At 45.6% G+C, this 26186-nt stretch overlaps 1 protein-coding gene across 3 annotated transcripts in view; it reads right to left on the bottom strand.

The window, feature by feature from the left end:
- The window catches only part of plcb1 (phospholipase C beta 1), an 834527-nt gene that overhangs the window by 458185 nt on the left and 350156 nt on the right, over positions 1-26186 (bottom strand). The gene's annotated exons all lie outside the window — the stretch shown is intronic.

The raw sequence follows: 26186 nt of genomic DNA, 5'->3' as shown, positions 1-26186 counted from the left end.
TCTTAAAAACAGTCAAAGCAGTCACTTGTCACGGTAGTACCAGAGAACTATGTCAGCACAATTCATTTTGGATGTTATACCCTCTTCCTCTGGAGGCTTACTGAGGTTTATTGCCAGACCTCGGATGAGTGTGGGTAGAACAAGAGTGGTCCTAATGACTGTGTATCACCTGAACACAATGATCCCTGGTCAGAGCAGAGTTATATTTTGGGTCGATGTAGAGTAGCAAGAGCAATACTCTGATGAATCACTGTGTCAGAGAGAAAACAAATAAACCCAGGGGAAAATTCTGGAGAAGGTAGAAATCCGGCATGGAACCGGCCTGAAGAAATGCAGGAATCAGTAGGTCGGGCAGCCTTCATAGAGAGTGGGATGGAGTTAACGTTCCAGACATAGAGTGCTTTTCTAGCACCACTCTAACCTTCGAAGGAAAGTCTAAGCAGAAGAGATAAAATGGCTATTGTAGGAATGTGTACATTAACGGGTAGCTGAAGGACTTGTTATGATGGACTGCAAAGCACTGGTTTGCTTCCAAAAGGACAACGGAGGTACTTTTAGGATCCCCAAAGTCTCATGGGACACCTTGGTGTATAACCAAACAAAATGGAGATGGTGCTCTGGGGAAAACAGGGAACACACTGCGAGACTTTGCCAGGAACAGGCGGAGGCAAAGTTGTGGTGTTGGAGGGAGAGCACAAACCTCCAAACAACTCATCTAGCCAATCCCTCAAAAACCATTTGACCCAGTAGACCATGTATTAGACTTATCCGTCATCTTAGTATACATCAAATTGGAGTAGAAGGTGTTGTCTTCTCTCTACCACAGCGAGGACACTGTATACTTTTCAAAGACATGCTTGTGAGATTTTTGGCAAATCATTGCACTTGCTGTGAGGTATGAAGGTCTCAGAATCCATCCTAACTAGGGTATTGGAAGCATGACATGCTACAGGAAATAGGCTAACATTGAAAAACAAACAGCTTAATATTATCCCAGACACTGAAGTGCCTGAGACTGTCATATGTGAATATACCAGAAGCTATGATAAACGTTTGTTGAATCTATCTTACCCACATCTAGTCCTTTAGTTCTGGGAGCCAAAGTAAATATTGCCCATCAGGTATAACTACCCTATTGTAGGCAGAAGTCCACATCACGGTGGGTGATCATCTTCGAAGGAAAGGCAGAAGTGAGTACTGCAGATGCTGGAGATCAGAGTCAAGATTAGAGTGGTGCTGGAAAAGTAGTTTCTCCCTCTTGGCAAAAGTGAGGACTGCAGATGCTGGAAGCCAGAGTTTAGATGAGAGTGGTGCTGGAAAAGCACAGCAGATCAGGCAGCATCCGAGGAGCAGGAAAATCGACGTTTCGGGCAAAAGCCCTTCATCAGAAATTGAGAAAGGGCTTTTGCCCGAAACGTCGACTCTCCTGCTCCTCGGATGCTGCCTGACCTGCTGTGCTTTTCCAGCATCACTCTAACCTTCGAAGGAATGTCTAAGCAGAAGAGATAAAATGGCTATTGTAGGAACGTGTACATTAACGGGTAGCTGAAGGACCTGTTATGATGGACTGCAAAGCACTGATTTGCTTCTGTTGATGTAGCATCCAGGGAGTTGGACCAATTTTCAAGCACTCTTAACAAGATAAAAGTATGTCCAATGTTTTTAGTGTAGTAACCCAGAAATAAAATGGTGATGGAGACAAATCTGTTTCTTGGTTTCTGCAACGTGTTGCGTTAAATTGAATGATGCAAGATCACTTGTTTTTGTAAGTGCAGCCTTACTGAAGCGCAACATTGCCTAGATACTCATTTACCTCACCTGAAAGCAATCGTAGATGCTAACTGGATCTCATAAATTATCATTTGCTTATGGCAAGAAAGGATGTGTTTGAAATTTTCTAACTGGATTAGATCAGAACAACCCGTTGTTTACATGAAAGTTAACCCAGCTGGAAATCGGAACGCACATACCTCAATTTTAACCCTCAATGCAAGAAAACAACGGGCACAGCCCTGAAATCGGGGCTGCATCCTTATCTCATCACTGCATGGTGGCAATATCACTAGACTGGAGGGTCCTGGGAACACGGGTTCAAATCCCACTGTGGTAGGTGGTAGAGTTTATATGCAATGAACAAAACCTGGACCTGAACCCTAGTCTCAGTGAAAGGATTGTTGGTCACAGTAAAATCCCAGCTGGCTCACTGTATTTGGTGAGTCCACACCTGCAGCAATGTGACCAACTCTTGACTGAAGTGACACACAACAAGGAGAAAGCAGGAATGGGCAACAAGTGTTGGTCTTGCCAATGATGCCCACATCGCATAGAAGAGTAAACAAATTAAAAGGCACACAATACTCCACTGGGTGCCATTTCAACCTCCAGTCTACAGGAGGCGCCTCCACAGACTGGCTAGCATTTAAGCTTGGTGGCACGTTAAGATTCTGAAGCAAGAGTAATAACATTCTTGCCGTGTTTCCTAACCTGTCAGTGGCCACTGGACAGGAATGTGGCTGGAAGTGAGCTAATGAAGTAGGGCCGAGTTGATCTCGAGCACCTTAGGACGCACCACAGTCACTGGCTGTGCCCCGCATTGAGACCAGCCCCTGCTGCCTGAACCTGCCTGACCTTTGACCTCACATCTTCCAGCTGGATAGTCATCCCTGCTGGGTTCAGGCTCAAGTTTGAATTTGACTGTTTTAATGATGCCTTTGTGCCACAATCCACAGGGCACCGTACTCCAGAAGGCCTCATTATTTGCCCTGCACCAGATTAAAACAGATACGTGGACTTATTAAAAACCAGAAAGGGTCCAGTTCTGAAGCATGGTCGCTTAACCCTGCTTTCCCTCCACTAGATGCTGCCAGACCTGCTGAGTTTCTCCAGCAACTTCTGTTTCCGAAAAGGATCGATGAAGCCGAGCTTTCAAGCCTTTAAAAATAGGTAGTGTTGCAATTTAACAATGATTATCAAATATAGAGTCAATAGACATAGAGCTGGGAAAGCACAGCGGGTCACACAGCATCCTAGGGGCAGGAAAGTCAAGCGAGTCCTGACGAAGGGTTTCGGTCCAAAATGTTGATGTTCCAGCCTCTCGGATGCTGTCTGACTTGTTGTGCTTTTCATGTTCTACATCTATTGACTCTGGCTTCCAGTATCTGCAGTCCCTACTGTCTCCATGATTAAATATATTTTGAAAAGGAAAACTTTCTGATATAAAATGTCCACTATACCTGATGTTTAATCCTCTTTAACAGTTACATTCAATATTTCTACTCGATATCATGCACAGAATACTTTTCTACTTCAGACTACTATGGATCAGTAAATACATGGTCTAAACCACGGGAATTGGTATTTAATATTTGGCCATTTCAGAAAGAATTGTTCCATGAGCTGGAAAACATTTTGCCATAATCAAAGTACTGTGGATGCCAGAGATTCAAAACAGAAACAGAAATTGCTGGTGAAACTCAGCAGGTCTGGCAGCACGTGAACAGAGAGAGTGGAGTTAATGTTTTGAGTCGAGTGACAGAGTCACCGAACCCAAAACGTTAACTCTGCTTTCCCTGCACAGATGTTGCCAGACCTGCTGAGTTTCACCAGCAAGCGCTGTCTTTGTTCTGTCTTAACATAAGTGAGCAGAGCTCAACTTTATACTGCCAGACTTTATACTGCAGGGACAGGTTACTGAATAGCTGTCGCTTGTACATCATAAAGGGACTAAATGTGCTCATGGGACCTGAGGTTTCAAAAGAGCAATTCCCCTCCACACAGCCCTGAGATTGCAACAGGTGTTTGAAAAGAAAACATAAATCTGAAGAAGGGCAGCAACTTTTCTGGGGCTTTTTTGGATGTGCTGTGTTTTTTTTTTAATATCGGGACATTTGTCAAACACAACACACAATTATACTGCTAAGGGATGTTTGAAAGTACGGGATTTGGTGTTGCAAATCCTGAGGTTAATTTGAGCAGATTTCAGTTTGAATTAGATTAGATTCACTGCAGTTTGGAAACAGGGCCTTCAGCCCAACCAGCCCTCTGAAGAGTAACCCACCCAGACCCATTCCCCCACACTCACCCCTTCACCTAACTCTACAGGCAATTTAGCCTGGCCAATTCACCTGACCTGCACATCTTTGTGATTGTGGGAGGAAACCGGAGCACCCGGAGGAAACCCACGCAGACACAGGGAGAATGTGCAAACTCCACACAGACAGTCGCCCGAGGCTGGGATCAAACCTGGGACGCTGGTGCTGTGAGACAGCAGTGCTAACCACTGAGCCACTGTATCATGAGGAGAGTTTCCTGGCTTAATATCAATTGTTATCAATTATATAATGTTCTGATTTGCAGTATAAATTTTATTTATTTTGATTTGTAGTATACAAGTAGGAGCAGTGTTGGTGCAACTGTACAAAGGATAAGTGAGACTGTGTTTGGAGCAACATCATAGAGCCATAGACATAGGGTCAAACAGCATGGAAACAATTCAACCGTTCGGTTCAACCAGCCCAAACTAAACTAGTCCCACCTGCCTGCTCTTGACTCACATCCCTCCAAACATTTTCTATTCATTATCTATTCAACTGTCTTTTAAACATTGTAATTGTACACACATCCACCACTTCTGGGTTTGTGAATGTGCTTTAGAGAAGGAATCTGCTGTCCTTCTGTCATCTGTCCCGGCACATGTCTTCAAGCCCAAAGCAGTGCGGTTCTGAGGAAGGGTCACCGGACCCGAAACGTTTTATTTCTCGTCACAAGATGCTGCTAGACCTGCTGAGCTTTTCCAGCAACTTTAGTTTTTGTTTCCAAAGCAATGCTGCTAACATCTCTGCGAATTGTCATGACTAGCCAGTGAGGAGAGATGTAGTTGCACTGGAGGCTGTTCAGAGGTTCCCTGTGTTGGTTGTCTTAACCAGAGAGATCGAGCGGTTTAGGCCGATACTCTCTGGAGTTTAGAAGAATGAGAAGTAATCAAGTAAAACAGAGATGAGAGGGAATTACTTCTCTCAAAAGGGTCATGAACCTGTGGAATTCACCATCTCAGACTGCGGTGGAGGCTGGGACACTGAGTAAATTTAAGGAGGAGATCGGCAGATTTTAAATTAGTAATGGATTAGAGTTATGGCGAATGGGCAGGAAAACGGGGTGGAGGCCAAGATGAGATCATACTGAATGGTACAGCAGGCTGAATGGCCTATTCCTGCTTTAAGTTCTTAGGCTCTTGTAAAACTGTTCACACCAAACATGTTAAAGATATTTGCTTCCACAATGTTGCCTGAAACTAATATCGCCAAATGTATCCCGCACCATTAGAAGTTCTGTAAGGAGTTGACGGTTGCTTCATTTATAACAACAGGAGTTTAATGTTATGTAACCATATAATGACACCCTAACTGCTCTGTGCCAGCACTGTAGATGGAGCTCCTGGCAAAATCAGCAGCCCGGCTCTCAATGTGTCCAGTTATCTTTCCACGGAAAATCATGGAACACAAGTTCAAAATGTTTTTGGAGCCCAGTTACCCAGTCTCGCTGCCATTTTTACAGAATGCGACTTAAAATTTTGACAGCACTTTCCAAGTCAACAGACAATTAAAAGCTGGTAGTGTATGGTAATATCAATCAGCGACCAATTTGGTACACAGCTCTTCTGTGGTCCTTAAGTCTTCTCTAAATGTATTGTTGTCTTGGTTACTGAGTGAAAGCTTTCAATTTGCACTATGGAGTTCTCACTAGTATTCAGATTAAAGACAACAGGACAAAGCTCAACCATCTGTCCTGACTGTATTGCCACCGTCACAGTGGTGAGCACTGCCGCCTCACAGTGCTAGGGACCCGGGTTCGATTCCAGCCTTAGGCGACTGTCTGTGTGGAGTTTACACATTCCCCCCATGTCTGTGTGGGTTTCCTCCCACAATCCAAAGATGTGCAAGTTAGGTGGATTGGCCATTCTAAATTACCCAGGGATGTGTCTAAGTTAGGTGCATTGGTCAGGGGTAAAAATATAGGATAATAGTGTCCGGGAATGGATATGGGTGGGTTACTCTTCAATGGGTCGGTGTGGACTTGTTGGGCTGAAGGGCCTATTTGCCATACTGTAGGGATTCTGTGATTCAGGACTGCAATGACCCATGGTTGGCTGGTCTTGGATAGGAAGAAGACCTCATTGACACAATGGCAGCTGATGCAGAGCAGAATCTGACCAAACTAACAGTGGAAATAGGAACAGTAGTACTCCATGCAGCTGCTGTGCCATCCAAACACATCATGGCTGATGTGTCTCCATGCCATTTTCTCTTACCATCCTCGTATCTTTCATACAATCCCTACACTACATTTGGTACATCAAGTCCACACACCGAACTGTCAAAGACCATCCCTCCCACCCCACCCCATCCCTGTAACCCGAGATTTCCCATGGCTAGCACAACTAGGCTGCACATCCCTGGACACTATGGGCAATTTCCCATTGAGGAAACCGGAGCATCTGGAGGAAACCCACACAGACACAGGGAGAACATGTAAACTCTACAGACACAGTCACCTGAAACAGGAATCAAACCCAGGAACTGTGAGGCAGCATTGCTAACCACTGAGCCATCATGCCACCCTCTACACTGAATCTGCTCAATGATTGATCTTCCACATCCCTCTGGATAATGCCAAAGATTTGCCATCCTCCGAGTGAAGAAATTTCTCCTCATATTAAAATGGCCTGCCCCTTATCCAGAGTCAATATGACCATAAGACATAGGAGCAGACATTAGACTAATCAGCCCATTGAGTCTGTTCCACCATTTAATCATGGCTGATAAGCCTCTGAACCCCATTCTCCCAATTTCTCCCCGTAACCCTTGATCTCCTTGATACTCAAGGACCTATCCATCGCAGTCTTAAATACACTCAATGACCTAGCCTCCATCGCCTTCTGTGGCAGTGAATTCTATAGATTCACCACTCTCTGGCTGAAGAAGTTTGTGACCCTGGCTCTAGACTTAAGGTGAAGCAAATTTCCACACATCCACTCCAGCATGCCTTCAAAGAATTTTCTAAGCTTCAATGCGATTCCCTTGCATTCTTAGAAGCTCTCAAGAATACAGACACATTTTCCTCAATGTGTCCACATCAGAGGCTGCCGTGTTATCAGTCTGGTGAGCCTCCCCTGCACTACCTTTGGGGGAATTACATCCTTTAACTACTCGATGATAAATGGCTCACTCCCTAATCCCTTAAATTTCCCCAATAGGAAGGTACCCCACTCACCTGGATGGATGCTTCTACAACTTGACCTTAACTGCCATCTTGATACCAACCAGAATAGAGCAGGATATCTGTGTTGCTGGCGTTAATGTCTACCCTCTCTCCCCTAGCACATGGGGTCGCTCACATACCATCTCACAGTGCCATGGGGCACAAGAGGAACTGCAATGATGTGCACAGACAAGCATCTTCTGTGTTCCCCGATATCCAAAATCACACATTGCCACTCCCTCCACATCATTGGGTTATTGCAGACTGACGCCAACTGTGCAAGTTCAATTCCTGCATCGGTTGAGGTTACATAGAATCGCTACAGTGTGGAAGCAGGCCATTTTGCTCATCGAATCCACACTGACCTCCTGAGGGAGTGGTGGGTGTGGGTACAATTACAGGTAGACAACTCTTTATCCGCAATGCCAAAATCCGAGTTTTTTTTTCTCATTTACAAGGTTGTTTGGCGTGCAAACAGTTAACCCGACTCCATACCCACTCGATGTATGTCACTCAGGTACAACATGGGGTGGTTGTGGCCCAGCACTGGCAGGACTCAATTTTGTTTCAGGGCCCGTTTTACTGAGAGTAAGTCTGTCCTTCGGAAAGATTTTAAAAAAAAAATTCACCATCAAAATGCCACTTATTCTGAAATTCGAAAAATTCTGAATTCTGAAAACCAGCTGGTCCTGAGCATTTTGGATAAAGGATTGTGCACCTGTACAATGTTTGAAAGGCATTTCAACCAGTACGTGGATAAAAAATGTTTGCAGGGATATGGGCCTAGCAGTCAGGTGGGACTAGTTTAGTTTGGGGTTACATTCGACATGGACTGGTTGGACCAAAGGGTCTGTTTCCATGCCGTATCATCCTATGACTATGAATCTCCAAACAGCATCCCAGCCTGTACATCCCTGCAGTTTAGGATGGCCAATCTACCTAACTTGTACATTTTTGGACTGTGGGAGGAAACCGCAGCACCTGGAAGAAAATGTGCAAACTCCACACAGACAGTCACTCGAGGCTGGAATCTAACGCAGGTCCCTGGCGCCATGAGGCAGCAGTGTTAACCACTGAGCCACCATGCTGCTCCCGAAGGACTGTCCACAAAGGACTCTCCTTCTCAACCTCTCCAGTCGCCTGAGGCATGGTGACTCTCAGATTAAACCACAGCCAGTTATCTCTCTCTCTCTTAATGTGAGAAGAGTCATAGAGATGTAAAGCACAGAAACAGACACTTCAGTCCAACTCAGATATCCGAACTTAATCTAGTCCCATCTGTCAGCACTCAGCCCATATCTCTCGAAACCCTTCCTGTTCAAATACCCATCCAGATGCCTTTTAAATGTAGCAATTGTACCAGCCTCCACCACTTCCTCTGGCAGCCCATTCCACACACGCACCACCCTCTGTGTGTAAGAATTGCCCCTTAGGTTCTTTTATATCTTTCCCCTCTCACCCTAAACCTATGGCCTCTACTTCTGGACTGCCCACCTCAGGGAAAAGACCTTGTCTATTTACTTATTCATGCCCCTCATGATTTTATAAACCTCTCCCTATGATCTGGTGAGAATATGCCAACTTGACCTTTACCCTGTCATGTGCCACTGCTGGGGCTAGCATCATCACATGGGCATCACATGGGCAGATCCACCGACAACAACTCTGACAGCAGAAACACAAGGTTTTCCATTATTACTGTGTTTCAAAGACAAAACAATTGACAAAATTGTTCTGGCCTGTTTTGCAGGAGAGGTATCTTAGCATAAACGTTTACCCATGTTCTTAATGCTCCCTGGTTTAGCCACCTTAATGCTGATAGGAAGAAACGGAAGTTGAGTAACATGCTGCATTTCTATAGAAATGGCACAAGTTTAATGTTCAATCAAATGCAGAATGCAGCAGATGCTGGAAATCAGAAATAAAAGCTAAAAAGGCTGGAGAAACTCAGCATGCCTGGCAGCAATGATGGAGACAGAAACAGAGTTAACATCCAGTATGACTCTTCTTCAGATCAGTTTAATGAGCACAGTCTGGGATTGAGCATTTGTTCTGCTTTGGGCACACTGGTTGCTGATTCTGAGGGATATCACTACCGCTGACATGAACACAGATCTGATCGGAGTGGAGGTCCGACTGAGTTCACAAGATGGCTCTTCAGGCCTCACAGGAATGAGAGGGTAGAAATGACAAAAGCAGAAGGCTTGTAAGCTAGTGACAAATGTGCCAGGATTCACATTAAGAGCAGAACCCCAGATGCACGGAATACAATTCTTCGGGCCTTGAAACACTTGAGGATGGGGGTGCCCGGAGGGGAGCTTGTAGACGAGGATGTGTTCAAGTATCTGCCGATCTCACCTTCTTGATAGAAGTGGTCTCAGGTTCGGAAAGTGCTCTTGAAGAATTTGAGGATTTGGAAGAGTCCGATGGTTGGACGAGTTACAGCAGTGCAGCTTGTAAGTGGTACACAGTGACGTTGTTGGCAGAGGGAGTGAATGTTGAAGGTGGCAAACAGGCGTAGGTACCAAAGATGGCACACAGAGATATGGGCAGAATCTGGTTATATCTACATATTACACTGTTTGCGGCAGCTTCCTGTGCCCATTACAATAACAGTGACCCTTCAAAAGTGCTTAATCAACTGGGAGATGTCTGGTGATTGTGTAAAGTGCTATATAAATGCAAGTCTTCTTCGTAGTATTTTACACACTGGCCTTTCGTTCTTGGAGTGTGACGAAGCAATGGTCTTGTTCTGTACAATGTGGCTCTTTATATATTTCAACTGCTGTCATCAGCTCACCATAAGATTCTCTAACCCACTTTTAAATCATTTTAATGTTGAAGCTGTGCATTATACTAGATTTTCAAACAGTTTCATAGAACAAACTTTGGAGATGAAAACCAAGTGTCATTACATGCACCAAATGCCACTGGCCACCTGTTAGCTCCTCTCCGATTAGCAGCTCTGTCTGTTAAACACTTTAATCAGACCATTTGTATGCAGCTTTCACACAAGATAGAGTCCTAACTCCCTCATGTAATTAATGTGGTCTCCACTTTTCACTAAAGGCTGCAGAATGAAGCTTGTCATAATTTGAACTGACAAGGCTGTGTGGTCGGAACATTGTTGTTTACTTAAATTGTACCCATTGTGTCGTTGTGACTGAAAACATCATACAGTGTGATTGAAATAAAACTTAATTTAACAACATGAACAAACATGGGAGTGTGCAATTTAGGAGGAGGTGTACATTTGGCTTGCTCTGTTATTCCACAAGATCGTGGCTGATCTGATTCTGTTTTAAATTCCCCAAGGATCGAGAGCGTCAAGTTCCTCGGAGTGACGATAACCAACAATCTGTCCTGGACCTCCCACGTAGATGCGATGGTCAAGAAGGCACAACAATGCCTCTCCTTCTTCAGATGGCTCAGGAAACTCAGCATGTCCTCACCAACCTCGACAGATGCACCATTGAGAGCATACGGATCTGGGTGCGTGATGTCCTGGTGTGGCAACTGCTCTGCCCAGGACTGTAAAAGAAAACTACAGAAAGTTGTGTGCACAGCCCAGACCTCATGGAAGCCAATCTCTCATTTATGGACTCCATTTACACGTCTCGTTGCTGCAGAAAGGCTGCCAACATCAAACCCTGGGAATGCTCTCCCATAACCTCTTCTGTCAGGCAGAAGATACAGAAGCCTGAACACATGGACCATCAGGTTCAAGAACAGCTTCTTCCCAGTTGTAATTAGACTGATGAATGGACTCTCTAACTTCAAGTAACGTTGATCTTGCTTTGTGCACCTCCTCTGCAGTTGTAAGCCTGTAGCCCTCGCACTGTCTAAGCACCCTATGATCCCTAAAGACTTTGTTTTGCCTGTCCTGCTTGCAAAACAAAACTTTTCACTGTACTTAGGTGCATGTGACTGCAATAACTCAAATCAATTTCCATCCACCCCAATAACTCTTGATTCCAATGTACTTACAAGAATCTATCTCCCTCCACCTTAAAGGTATGCATTAAACCAGCCTCCAACGTATTGTAATCTCTGAGAAATCAAATAGCAAATGCACCATGCTGTCCTTCAAGGCAATCACCGTGGTGGTACTATGCCTCGAAGAGAGATTTGTTCTATGTTGCTTCTCTTGCAAAGAGGACTTGCCACAGTGGTGCTGAAATATCTACTTCACAAGTAGTGGGTAAACAGCTTTGAGCTCCCTGAGTGTTTGTTTTATGTTAGATAAAAGAAGCATAAGCAGGTGGAGTCAGGGTCACACAGACCCAGGGTTTTAGCTTTGCTTTTAGTTTTGTTTGGGGTTTGGAGTTGGCCGTTGAAGCCGATAGATACTCTCTCTCTCTCTTTCTTGGTCTCTCGCTGCTGCAGCAAAAAGCTTGCATTCTCTCTCTTCTATGAGATTGTTTTTTTGCGGGTTTCCTTTCTGATGGACTAGAAGGCAGACAGCTTACGAGGAGAAATTGTTTTGCTGAATTTGTCTTTGCCAAGAGTGCGTTGAGGGGATGCTGCAATATTGGTCAAACAAAACATTAATTTATTGAGTATTTAGTAGAGTTAAAGTTATGCCCATTCTTTTTATTGGTTTGCATTTTAATTGCACTGTAAAAATAAAGTTCATTTTACTTAAAGCATAGTGGTGGACCAATCGAATCACATCTGGAACATAGTGCCCTACACTTGACACAAAATTAAAAGTTTGGATCGAGGTTATCTCCTTGTTGTATTTTATGGGGATTTTGTCTGGTCCATAACACCGTACAAGCCCAGAAACCTCTAGAGGGGCATGCAATATGTCTTCAGCTGAGTGGATGATAGAGTCCCTATACTTGATTCTGTACTGAAGGTGACAGCAGTTTAGTGGTAATGTCTCAAGATCAGAGACACAGGCTAATGTGATAGGGACACGGGTTCAAATCGAAACATGACAACTGCTGAACCTCAAAGTCAATAACGAAATCTGGAATTGGAAGCAAGCCATGAGTGATAGTGACCATAAAACGCCAATTGACAGTCATAGAGTCAAACAGCACAGAAACAGACCTTTCAGTTCAACCAACCTGTGTCCAATCCTAAACCAAACTGGTCCCCCCTGCCTGCTCCTGGCCCATATCCCTTTCCTATTCACGTATCATTCTAAATGTCTTGTAAATATTGTAATTGTACCCACATCCATCACGTCCTCTACAATTTCTTTCCACACACGAGCCCCCTCTCTGCGTAAAACATTTGCCCCATATGTCGGTGTCAAATCTCTCTCCTCTCATCTTAAAAATATGCCCGCTGGTCTTGAAATCCCCCACCCTGGTGAAAAGATAACCAACATTAGCTCGATCTGTATCCCTCATTATTTTCTAAACGTCTGTCACATCAACTCAGCTGGTTCTTCACAGAAGGGAATCCGCCATCCTTACCTGGTCTGGCCGACATTTGACCCTGAGAAATACTCAGCAGTGTGGTTGGCCCTTGATTGAAATGGCCCCCAAAGCCATTTCATGGGCAATTCAGGACAGGCAAGCTAGCCAGCAATAACGACATCCCACAATGGAAACAGGGGAAGCAAAGCACTCTCTGGTTCAGGAATAGGAAGGAATAAACACAGCCAAGGGCTTGTGCTCTGAATCCAAACTGCTAGAAAGTTTGGGTTGGGATCTTGGAATTCGGCTTGACTCCCACGCACACACATAAACAACCTGACAAGGCTCATTAGTCAGACTCGCTGCTGAAGACTGGACACTTTATTGAGCTACTGAGATGCCTGAGGAATCATAGCCAGCACAACAGAGAAAGTAAATGGTGAAGCAAGCATTCCGTCTCCAGGCACCAGTCATTGAGTTTCATTAAAAATCTGTCCTCACACTCACAGAATCCAACATCAAAGGTGCAATTTATGCGCCAAACTCAGGGAAAAGATTTGACTGAAAGATGTGAAAGGTTTATGAAATGCACAAAATACAGGTACCGTGATTTATTGCATGTGGATTCAAGAAACAACGCATATTTATCCTTTGCTGGAAAGCCAGTATCAACAACTGTGTATATATTTTTTTTAAATTAAACAATTGCAGTGAATGACGATGAATGTTAAAATAAGCTAGTTTTGTGTCTAGTGGTGCCAGCTGTCTTCTGACAGAATACTTTGATAAACAAAAGTGCACAATTTAGCACAATGTTTGTGTCAAACCTTACCACAAAGTCAACAGTAGAATGGTCACATTTAAAAAGAGTGGGAGAATTGATCACTAAGCAGTGACCCTTTGCTGGGATTGCTACAGTGAGAACAGTCTTGGCAAAATTCATCTTTTTGGGACATGGACATTACACGAGGGTGGTGTTTATAGTCCAACCCTTAAGGGCCACAAAACATGATGAACCTCCTTCTGTGTCATGGTACAGAGGGCAGCCATGCTGGTGTGTGACAGGAGTCACATCGGAGTAAGACTAGCTAAGGTCAATATACTACACCGCATGGAGTTTCAGAGGTTACATCTGACAGTGATACACTAATGAGACACACTATACGTCATGACCATGACAATAAATGGTGCAATTTCACGTGTTCCTGCTCTCTCTTGCAGCAAGCTGAGGCCACTGTAAGATGTCTCTTAAGTGTGATAATGTCACTGGATGAGCAATCCAGAACCACAAGCTAAATGTTCTGGAGTCACAGGTCCACATCCCACAGTGGCCATTCATGAAACTTGAATTCAATGAAGATCTGGAATTAAAAAGTCAGCTTAATAATGACTCAAGCGATCAATATCACTTGTTGCAAAAATCCATCTGGTTCATTCATGTTCTTTCGGGAAGGAAATCTGCCATCCTCAGCTGGTCTGGCCTACATGTAACTCCAGACCCACAGCAATGGGATTGGCATTTTACTGACCCTTGGAGCAATAAAAGCTGGCCAAACCAGGGATGCACACATCCTGAGAACAAGTAACGAAAAAAAAAACAAAGCTACTGGACCTCTGTTGACTCTCTACATCCTCTTCAGCACCCAGATGAGACCAAGACTGTCATTGCACACGAGTGATTCTGTTTGGATTCTGCCAATCCAAAAACTTCATGATCATTTTAACCAATACCAACCTTGGGATCAGTTTCTTTTTCTACTGATTTTTTTTTCCGATTCACAAACTGACATGGTGAGATTTTAACTTTCATTGTCTGGAATACTTTCCTTTGATGAAGGTGAAATCAATTTTGTACATTTTCCCCATGTCTGAGTGGGTTTCCTCTGGGTGCTCCAGTTTCCTCCCACTGTCCAAAGATGTGCAGGCCAGGGGAATTGGCCATGCTAAAATTGCCCGTAGTGTTAGGTGCATCAGCCAGGGGTGAATGTAGGGGAATGGGTCTGGGTGGGTTGCTCTTCGGAGGGTCGGTGTGGACTTGTTGGGCCGAAGGGCCTGTTTCTGCACTCTAGGGAATCTACTCTAATCTTAACCAGGTTAATTAACACCAACTTGTCCCACAGCCACAGCAGGGGATGGTCACTTGCCATGAGGAGGGAATTACCACAGAAAAATGTGTAGGGGCCTTGTTTAAAGGATCTCAGTGACAGATTGAGAGATCTAGTACAGGCAACGGTAGTTGCCTTTGAAGTCCATCATCTGCCCTTGCTGCTGATCCCCTGATGACATCACAACTCTGTCTGTTCTGCCATCACTCCTCTATGCCTGAGATAGGCCCCTCAACCAATGTGAGGCCCGTGCGAGGTGCTATGCTGCCAGCAGTCATCGTTTCCTGGTGGCGCTGCTGAGTAGAGAAGAGTTGTTGGCCACAGATTGGTCTGTGATCAAAGGGTGAAGTCCACTGCTCACATGACACATACCCAAGTGGAACAAGATGTGATGAATAATCAGAAACAGAGGGTAATGAATGGAGGGCTTCTCATCCATTGACCACGATGCCCATTCCTTCCACAGCATTTTTAATTGAAGGCTTGTTTCTATCTTGCACGCAACTGGAATTAGTTAAGCTGAAGATTGCACCAAGACGTGATGAACATTGCACCCTGTATGAATTTGGAATCTGAAGAAAACATGCTCAAAACACATTTCTGGAGGACCAATCTCCCACAGAGCAGCAGACAACATAACACGATGTGTGCTAATTTCCATTCCAGTTGCATATAATATCAAAGATCTTGAAGCATTATCCAATGAAACTTAATCTACATTGCTCTCCTTTTTCTGTGAATAAACCAAGCTTCTTCAGTCTGTAAAAAAAATTAAAAAAAACACTTTCCCCAGCTTGTGTAGACAGGTTTATGCATAACCCGTACAAACCTCCAATCTGGGAAAACAGAAGCGAGATTAGTCCCAGAGATGACCTGTGCATTGCATCCATACTGATGGATGCAATCGGTGAGGGAGTCCCCTACAGATTTATTGCTGTAGGACAGCCTCAAAGTCTTCCTGTGTAAATACACTGGAGCCTCATCTGAAGTTTCAGTACACACCAATTAGTGCCATTCTGAACTGTCCTGACAAAGTCATACTGGACTTGACTCTGTTTCTTTCTCCACTGATGCTGCCAGACCTGCTGAGATTTTCCCAGCATTCTCTGCATTGGTTCCCAGTAACGAATGTGTCAAGGCGAGTGCCTGGTGAGGGGCTTATGCCTGAAACGTCGACTCTCCTGCTCTTCGGATGCTGCCGGACATGCTGTGCTTTTCCAGCGCCACACTCTCGACTCGAGGCAAGTGCAGTCTTGAATATGATCCCACCAAAATTTTCAAATGTTCTGAGCTGCTATCAAATCCCACCCAAAGCTGGTCTGTTAACGCTGAACTCTCCTATCCACCAGTTTCCCACTTCAGCCCAGCTCTTAATAATGACTCCTGAGCAGAGATGGCTGTCAGTGCTGCATGCTGGTGAGCCAATGGCTTGGTGCAATTTAAGAACGTGTTGGGTCCCAAGCCGACTGTGAACCTCTGAGGAATGTTGTGGGACGTAGATTAGCGTTTACCACCAGCCTGTACGTGTCGTTCACAACACACCACACGTTGGTGATCTTAGGGACACTCAATTACATGTTGTCTGCTACAATCTTAGACGGCAGCGTGAGGCCGTTCGGCCCAACTTGTCTGTCCTCTCTCTTAAAAGGAACCTCCGGTTTAGTACAACACCACCAACTTCCTTTACCCCAGAAACTGGCAAAGGGATCACTCCTACGCCCCTACAGTATCCTGTGGGTCCAACGCCAACAATGCACTTCGCAAAAATGTTGATGTTTAGTCACCACCTTACAGAAAATGATTGGACCATATGTCTTGTTGATTGCGGGCAACAGTTTACTGATGCCTGACTAATATTTTCATATTGTGCATTTTTAAAAATATCATGCAGCGTCATTTGCAAATCATAGGATCCGTAACTCACTCTTAGCATTTAATATATTTGTACTTTTCCCTCTTAGCACAGCAACACTGATGCATTTAAGGGCAACTAGGAATGGGCAATAAACACTGGCAATAAACACTGGCACAGCCAGTGAGGCTCATACCCACAAGAAAATAAAAACAATTATAGTTAAAAACTGGGAGCTCAGACCAAATGATCTGATAAGGAATTGCAACTATGCAGTTTCCCCAACTCCTCCTCCCTCACCCGATTTCTAATTATGGAAGTTCAGATGCAGAAACGGAGTTACTGCCAGGAGCTGCCCACATCTTCTCTGCCAGCTACGTTTCAATCTTAGCAAACACAAGATATGAAGGGGGGAAAAAGGAACTTGCACGAAGACAGGTCAGATGCTAAACACTGCCTGGTTTGACATTACAGATGTGGCAAAGTGCCATGTAATATAATTTCGCTGAAGAACAGAAGACCTGGGGGCAAGAGTTGGCCATTCTGCCACTTTGAGGCATGTAATAGGATCATGGCTGATCTCATCTCGGTCTCAACTTCACTGTCCTGCCCATTCTCCACAACCCTTTGTCCCTACACATTAAAAATGTACCGGTCCGCCTCCTCTTTAAATTTACTCCCTGTCCCAGCATTCATTGCGCTCTGGGGTAGTGACTCACTACTTTCTCAGAGCAGTAATTCCTTCTCATCTCGGTTTACAATCTGCTCCCATTTTGTCTTAAACATGACCCTCTTGTTCTAGATTGCCCCACAAGGGGAAACATTCATTCTTGAGTCTGGAGATTGACAGCACAGAAAAAAAGCCCTTCGACGTACTGTGCCTGCCATGGTCACAAACAACTCTCCAACTATTCTCAACCCATTCTCCAGCACTGGGCCCCTAACCTTTATGCTGCCCTGTGTATACCTGTCCTCTCGTGTGGTTTGTGTTGTCCGTGTAGCACCCTGGTCCTGGAGGAACGCTGAGTTGTTTTTATTGTATCAGTTGTTTTTGGTAGAAATGACAATTAAAAGCTACTCTTGACTTGACTTGACTACCGTTGGCATTGCAAGTGCACATCTAAATGCTTCTTCTATGTTATGAAGGTTTCTGCCTCTACCACCCTTACAAGCAGAGAGCTGGAGATTCTGTGGGTGAAAAGGTTCAAAGGGCCCCAAGGGGCAACTTTTTCATGCAGAGGGTGGTGTGTGTATGGAATGAGTTGCCAGAGGAAGTGGTGGAGGCTGGTACAATTGCAGCATTTAAAAGGCATCTGGATGGGTATGTGAATAGGAAAGGTTTAGGGAGACATGTAGGCAAAAGTGAGAACTGCAGATGCTGGAGATTAGAGTCATGAGTGTGGTGCTGGAAAAGCACAGCAGGTCAGGCAGCATCCCAGGAGCAGGAAAATTGATGTTTCGGGCAAAAGCCCTTCATCAGGAAACTTAAGAGAGATGTGGGCCATGTGCTGGTAAATGGGACTTGATTAGGTTAGGATATCTGGTCGGCATGGACGAGTTAGATTGGACAGAAGGGTCTGTTTCCGTGCTATACATCTCTATGGCTCCATATCTCCCATCTATCTCCCCTGATCACTGATCCCTCCACCAAGGGGAAAGGTTCCTTCCTGTCTACTCTACCTATTTCCCTCATAATCTTATATATCTCAATCATGTCCTCTGCTCTGCTCAACAGAAACCAACCCCAGTCTGTCTAATCTCTCTTCATAACAGAAACTCCCAACCCAGGCAACATCGTGGTAAATCTCCTCTGCACCCATTCCAGTGCATCCATATCCCTCCTGTAATGTGGATTCCACGATGGCCAACACAATGTTGACTTTGTCAAACCCTTGAAGTGCCTTTCACAATGCAGACATTTTGTGCAGCAATTGACGTATCTCAATCTTTGGCAAGCCCAGTGAAAAGTTACTGTTTGCCGGCTGTTTTACAAGTGAATGGTTTAGCAAAGGAAGTTGAAAGGGAGGTGTGATAGAGTGCAGGAAGTTGCCGCTGTTTGAACTGTGCAGGGTTTATTTATTTCCAGGGAATGGACATGAATCCATGCCGTGATCTCATACCAAGAGGAGCAGCTCTCCCCCTGAAATCAAAACAGATCTCAGCCTTTCCAGCCCCGGTATAGCGGCATACTGGTCTCGAATGAGATCACCAGTAAAGGAGAAGTGTTACGATGCGGCCATCTGCAACGTGGTGTTCCAAAGGGAGAGATGGGGAAAAATGTTTTCACATAGTCAGTAGTTAAAAGTATGGAATACACAGCCTGGAAATGTAGAATCCCTACAGTGTGGAAGCATCCTGCAAAGTCCACACTGACGCTCCGAACAGCATCCCATCCCATCCCTGTATTTCGCATGGCTAACCCACCCAGCCTGCACACTGCAGGGCAATTTATCCTGGCCAATTCACCCTAAAATGCACATGTTTGGAGGAAACCCACACAGACACGGAGAGAACGTGCAACCTCCACACAGACAGTTGCCCGAGGCTTGGATCGAACCCAGGTCTCTGGTGCTATAAGGCAGTAAGGACGCCACTTTGCCTGGGACAACTTACATATCCCTGGGACAGGCGAAACAAAGGCTTGCACAAGAATCTTCACAGGATGGCATTCGAACCAGAACTCCATCAATAAACACATCCATTTCGACCCCACCTACCTTCCCTTGAAGAAAAGAACTGGAAATGACATCACCCACCTTAAGAAACCAAGACCTATAAATAGAGAGGTGGGACATCCCACCAGCACTTCACCAGAGACTCTCACTGATTATGTTACCTAGTATGGTGACGAAACATCTGAAAACAAATCTTCAAGCTCAGCGAGCTAACTTACATACTAGATAATGATGCTTGTTTGAAGTGCAGTTGCAGGCACGATGGACCGAATGGCCCCGTTTTACATCGTAACAATTTTGCGAATCTGTGATGCACATATTCCCACTCAAACACATTTCAAAAGCAACTTCCAGTCAAAAGAAAGAGATCCTGAAACCAAGCCCTCCATTATGGTCCAGGATCTAGCGATGGAAAAGCCACACCGCTGGACTCCCCAATAGTGAATGAAAGTGAAATACTGCAGACGTTGCGCCAGGGTGGCACGGTGGCTCAGTGGTTAGCACTGCTGCCTCACAGCACCAGGGTCCCAGGTTCGATTCCAGTCTTGAGCGACTGTCTGTGTGGAGTTTGCACATTCTCCCCGTGTCTGTGTGGGTTTCCTCCGGGTGCTCTGGTTTCTTTCCACAGTTCAAAGGTGTGCAGGATAGGTGAACTGGCCATGCTAAATTGCCCATAGTGTTAGGTGCATTAGTCAGGGGTAAATGTCGGGGAAGGAGTCTGAGTGGGTTGCTTTTCGGAGGGTCGGTGTGGACTTGTTGGGCCAAAGGGCCTGTTTCCAAACTGTAGCTAATCTAATCATCTAAAGTAAAAACAGAAAAGTGCTTGTGAAACTCAGCAGATCTGGCAGCGTGGGTGAACAGAGAGGCAAAGTTAATGCTTTGATTCTGATTTGACTCCAGAGAGGAGGGTCCTGAGATAAAGGGGCAGGAGGCATCATGGTGTCTCCATGGTTAGCACTGCTGTCTCACAGCGCCAGTAACACGGGTTTGATTCCACCCTCGGGTAACTGCCTGTATGGCATTTGCACATTCGCCCTGTGTCTGCGTGGGGTTGCTCCGGTTTCCTCCCACAATCCAAAGATGTGCAGGTTAGGTGGATTGGTCATGCTAAATTGTCGATGGTGTTCAGGGATGTGTACGTTGGGTGCATTAGTCAGGGGTAAATGGAGAGTGATAGAGGTAGGAGAATGGGTCTAGGTGGGATGCTCTTCAGAGGGTCAGTGTGGACTTGTTGGGCCTCATGACCTGTTTCCACCCTGTGGTGGATTGTATGATTCTATGAGTGCGTGGAATTGGAGAAGGGTCATCATGATCTGTGACCCAACTTAACGGGATGAGCAAAGGCAAAAGAAGAGGGAGTCATAGTGATGTACAGCATGGAAACAGACCCTTCAGCCCAAATCGTCCAGCTTTCCTAAACTGAACTAATCCGATTTGCCAATGGGAACAGTTTAGTTTCAGGATACCTGATTGGCGTGGATGAGTTGGACAGAAAGGTCTGTTTCCCTACTGGGTGACTCTATTTTCCCAGTAAACTACAAATGATATTGTGACTTGCTCGCAAATCTTTCAATCTGGCAAATTTCAACGTAGTTCTCTCCGCACACTCCTGAAACTGGGTTCTCCCAAACTGAATATCCCTCATCCCACCATTTTGTGTCAGTCAAAGGCAGTTGAGTTTGCCCATGGCTGTCCTTGTTGCAAGTAAATTGCTTTTTTCCACCACTAATGACCCACTCAGAATAAACCCAAACAAAAATCAATAAGGAGCAGGAGAAAATTCAAGTGGAAATCCATGCATGGAAGATATAGCATCCGCGTCTGAATCTGTTCAGAAAGTTTTGCTGCTGGTCAGAATAGCGATTGGATTGATTTATCAAGTGGAACTCTAGAAGGGTCCAGACCATAGTATTTCACTAACTATGCCCTGTGGCTGAACCGTTGTGTTTTTTTTTTCAGTTTCTTATTAGAGTCTCTGATTGTCCATCGATTGCTGCATTTCCTTTGTCAAAGCCTATTGCTGCTAACTCAGTCAGCCTTCTCCCAAACTTTTCTCTCTGTTTTCTTTACATCGTCTACAGGACGTGGGCATCACTGGGACTTATTGCCCCTCCTTAGCTGCCCAGAGACAGAGCTGTTAAATCAACCAAATCGCTCTGGATCTGGAGTCACATGTAGGCGAGACCAGGTAAACTCAGATTTGTTTTTGTATAGAAGTCCTCCAGTGTGGAGACAGACCAATAAGTCCACACCAACCCTCCAAGGACCATCCCACTATCTTATCCTATCCCTGCAGTTCCCACGGCTAATGCAACTCAACTACACATCCCTGAATGCTATGGCCATCCACCTAACTTGCAAATCTTTAACTGGGGGAGGAAACCAGAGCACCCGGAGGACACCCACACAGACATGGGGAGAAAGTGCAAACTCCACACAGACAGTCACTCGAGGCTGGAATCAAACCCTCCACTGTGAGGCAGCAGTGCTAACCACTGAGCCACCAGGCTGTCCCATTTCCTTGCCTTAAGGACATGAGTAAACGAGATGGGATTTCCCATGAATCAGGGTCATTGCAGTCAAATTTTGCTATTAAATTCAAGCCATCTGCAGCCACAGGATTTGAACCTGGGTCCCCAAAATGTTATCTGGGTCTCTGGATTCAGAGTACAGCAAGAATACCACTAGGCCACAGCCTCACCCTGACAGTAACTATTCATTAAGTAATGTTCTTGTCACAACTGGCTCAAGTTTCCAACTCTTTATAAAGTCCCTATTATTCAGTACCCAATCACCCAGAATTCTAAAGCAACTTTCAATCAGAAACTTCACTGCTGGTATTTATGATTGGCTGTTCTTTTTTAAAATACTTATTCATCTCACAATAGTGACCAATGGATGTTCTACCAGCTACTACCAGTACAGTCCTAGAGTCAAACAACATGGAAACAGGCCCTTCGGTCCAACCAGTCCATGCCGACCATAGTCTCAATGTAAACTAGTTCCACCTGCCTGCTCCTGGTCCATATCCTTCCAAACATTTCCAATCCGTGTAATTATCCAAACGTCTTTTAAATGTTGTAGTTGTACCCACATCCGCCACTTCCTTTGGCAGTTAATTCCACACGTGAACCCTTGTCTGTGTTAAAATAAAAGTCCCTCATGTATTTTTAAAATCTTTCTCCTCTCACCTTAAAAATATGTCCCCTAGACTTGAAATCCCCCACCCCAGATAAAAGACATTTGCCATTCGCTTAATCTGTATCCCTCACGATTTTATAAAACTCTATAAGGTCACCTCTTAACCTCCGACACTCCACTGAAAACAGTCCCAGCCAATCCAGCTTCTCCTTATAACTCAAGCCCTCCCTTCCTGGTAACATCTTGGCAAATCTCTTCTGAACCTTCTCCACGTTAATAATATCCTTCCCATAACAGGGTGACCGGAACTGCGCACAGTACTCCAGAAGAGGCCTCACCAATGTGTACAATCTCAACACAAAGTCCCAACTCCTATACTCAAAGAAGTGAGCAATGAAGGCAAGCCTGCTAAAGGCCTTCTTAACGAGCCTATCTATACGTGCACAAACGTCAAAGAATGATGTACCTGAACCCCCCAGGTCTATCTTTTCTCAACACTACCCGAAGCCCTACTTCTAATTATATATGTCTAGCCCAAGTATTTGTAAGTATATATAAGTATTTCTCAGTAAACCAGGAGATCCAGCTAACCAGTAACCTTGCCTCACCATGTTCCTTCAAACGCTGCGTACCGGTGAGATTACTCTGTTGAATAATTTGTGGACATGCAAATACCTCTCCAGGCTATCCAGGTCTTATTTTAATATTAATTAAATGGATTAAACATTGGATTAGTCGGGAGTTTGGATCTTGATGAAGTGAATTGCAGTATTAATATGGTGTTTACCAAGCAATAATGATATTGATAGGCAGCCTGCCACTGCCTGGCAAAAGTCATGCTATGCCCCTTTTGAAAAGTGTAAGAGGTGAACTGACTGTTCTCAATGTTGGGATGGGTCTTGCCACCCTTTTCACCATATTCTGCTTTATGTCTCATCATAGCCCACGTCGCTCAGTGGATTGGTGCGTACAAATAAAGAGGCCTTGCTAGAGTTCTGCAAGGCTTTGGTGAGACTGCACCTGGAATACTGGATGCAGTTTTTCTCTCTGCATTTAAGAAAGGAGGCACAGTACAACCTCGATTCTCTGAACGAGACGGCCGGGGAGTATTTTGTTCAGATAATCGATCTGATCGTAAACAAAGCGGTAATTTGAGTGGTGGTTATCGAACATGCCTCGGTTATCCAGAAATGCAAGCCATAATGCCATTCAACTGACAACTGAATGTTGAGCCGCCAAATGCCGTCGTTTGAGACTTTGAGATCTAGTTCGGATAACCCAAAATTTGGATAACTGATGTTCGGGTAATTGAGGTTATACTGTACTTGCTTTGGAGATAGTGCCACAAAGGTTCACTGAAGCGTTGCAAAAACAGAAATTTCTGGAGAAACACGGCAGGTCTGACAGTATTGATGAAGAGAAGGCAGAGTGAACATGTCAAGCCTAGCCACCCTTTTGCAGTTCTTCCTCTCCACAGATGCTGCCAGACTGGCTGGGTTTCTCCAGAAATTTCTGTTCATGTTTCAGATTTTCAGCATCTGCAGTTCATTCTTTCATTAATTCCCTCTGGAATTAGAATCAGACGGTCATACAGGATAGAGGATGGGCCGTTCACCAGCAGGAGAAAGTGAGGACTGCAGATGCTAGAGATCAGGGTCGAGAGTGTGGTGCTGGAAAAGCTCAGCAGGTCAGGCAACATCCGAGGAGCAGGAGAATCAATGTTTCAGGCATAAGCCCTTCATCAGGAATTCCCCTCCCACATGGTCGATGATGCCCTCCAGTGCACCTCCTCCATTTCCTGGACCTCCGCCCTTAAACCTCACCCTTCTCAACGCAACAACAACAGAAGCCCCCACCCCCACCCCCACCCTCCCTCCACCGTCCTCACCTTCCACCCCACCAACCTCCGTATACATTGCATCATCCTCTGCCATTTCCGCCACCTCCAAACGGACCCCACTACCAGAGATATATTTCCCTCCACACCCCTATCAGTGTTCTGGAGAGACTCCATCGTCAGATCCAAGCCCGCCCACTCAGCCCACCACCTCCCTCCAAGGCCCCAATGGACCCTTTTATATCCGTCGCAAATTCACCTGCACCACCACACACATCATTTACTGTATCCGCTGCACCCGATGTGGTCTCCTCTACATTGGGGAGACAGGCTGCCTACTTGCGGAACGTTTCAGAGAACACCTCTGGGACACCTGCACCAACCAAACCAACCGCCCCATGGCTGAACACTTTAACTCCCCCTCCCACTCTGCCAAGGACATGCAGGTCCTTGGTCTCCTCCATCGCCAGACCCTGACCACACGACGCCTGGAGGAAGAGCGCCTCATCTTCCGCCTAGGAACCCTCCAACCACAAGGGATGAATGTAGATTTCTCCAGCTTCCTCATTTCCCCTCTCCCCACCTTATCTCAGTCCCAACCCTCGGATTCAGCACCGCCCTCTTGACCTGCAATCTTCTTCCCGACCTCTCCGCCCCGACCCCATCTCCGGCCTATCACCCTCACCCTCACCTCCTCCCACCTATCGTATTCCCAGTGCCCCGCCCCCAAATTCCCTCCCCCCTACCTTTTATCTCAGCCCGCTTGGCACACCAGCCTTATTCCTGAAGAAGGGCTTATGCCCGAAACGTCGATTCTCCTGCTCCTCGGATGCTGCCTGGCCTGCTGCGTTTTTCCAGCACCACATTTTTCAACTCTGGTACTCCAGCATCTGCAGTCCTCACTTTCTCCCAGAACTTTAGTAGGCCAACTGTGTACAGTTCTGATCACCAGGCCATTGCACTGGACGGGGTGCAATAGACATTAAGCAGGTCCTCTACATTGGGGAGACTGGGCGCCTCCTAGCAGAGCGCTTTAGGGAACATCTCCGAGACACCCGCACCAATCAACCAAACCGCCCCGTGGCCCAACATTTCATCTCCCCCTCCCACTCTGCCAAGGACATGGAGGTCCTGGGCCTCCTTCACCGCCGCTCCCTCACCACCAGACGCCTGGAGGAAGAACGCCTCATCTTCCGCCTTGGAACACTTCAACCCCAGGGCATCAATGTGGACTTCAACAGCTTCCTCATTTCCCCTTCCCCTACCTCATCCTAGTTTCAAACTTCCAGCTCAGTAACTGTCTCCTTGACTTGCCCGGACTTGTCCGACCTGCCTATCTTCTTTTCCACCTATCCACTCCACCCTCTCCTCCTTGACCTATCACCTTCATCTCCTCCCCCACTCACCCATTGTACTCTATGCTACTCTCTCCCCACCCCCACCCTCCTCTAGCTTATCTCTCCACGCTTCAGGCTCACTGCCTTTATTCCTGATGAAGGGCTTTTGCCCGAAACGTCGATTTCGAAGCTACTTGGATGCTGCCTGAACTGCTGTGCTCTTCCAGCAACACTAATCCAGTATTAAGCAGGATTTGTCTGGGATGGAGCATTTTAGCTATGAAGAGAGGCTGGATAAACTCAGGTTGTTTTCTTTTGAGCAAAGAAGGCCAAGGGGAGACCTGATAGAAGTGTATAACCATTTGAGGGGTATCGAAAGGGTGGATAGGAAGCAGCTGCTCCTCTTGGCGAAACGGTCAATAAAAAGAGGGAATAATTTTAAGGGATTTGAGGAAAAACGTTTTCACCCAAAGGGTGATTGCAATCTAAAATGTGTTGCCTAGGAGGGTAGGTGAGGCTTCACAAAGGTCACAGGTCAAGTTCTTGACTGTGAGGCCAGTAGAGATTGAGAAACAGTGTTTGTCAGTGCATACTGATTAGGCCGAAGGAC

This window comes from Chiloscyllium punctatum, chromosome 11 (genome assembly GCF_047496795.1).
Source record: "Chiloscyllium punctatum isolate Juve2018m chromosome 11, sChiPun1.3, whole genome shotgun sequence".
Classification (NCBI taxonomy): Eukaryota; Metazoa; Chordata; class Chondrichthyes; order Orectolobiformes; family Hemiscylliidae; genus Chiloscyllium; species Chiloscyllium punctatum.
Note: the sequence above shows the minus strand (reverse complement) of the source record. Positions and strands in the feature narration are given on the sequence as shown.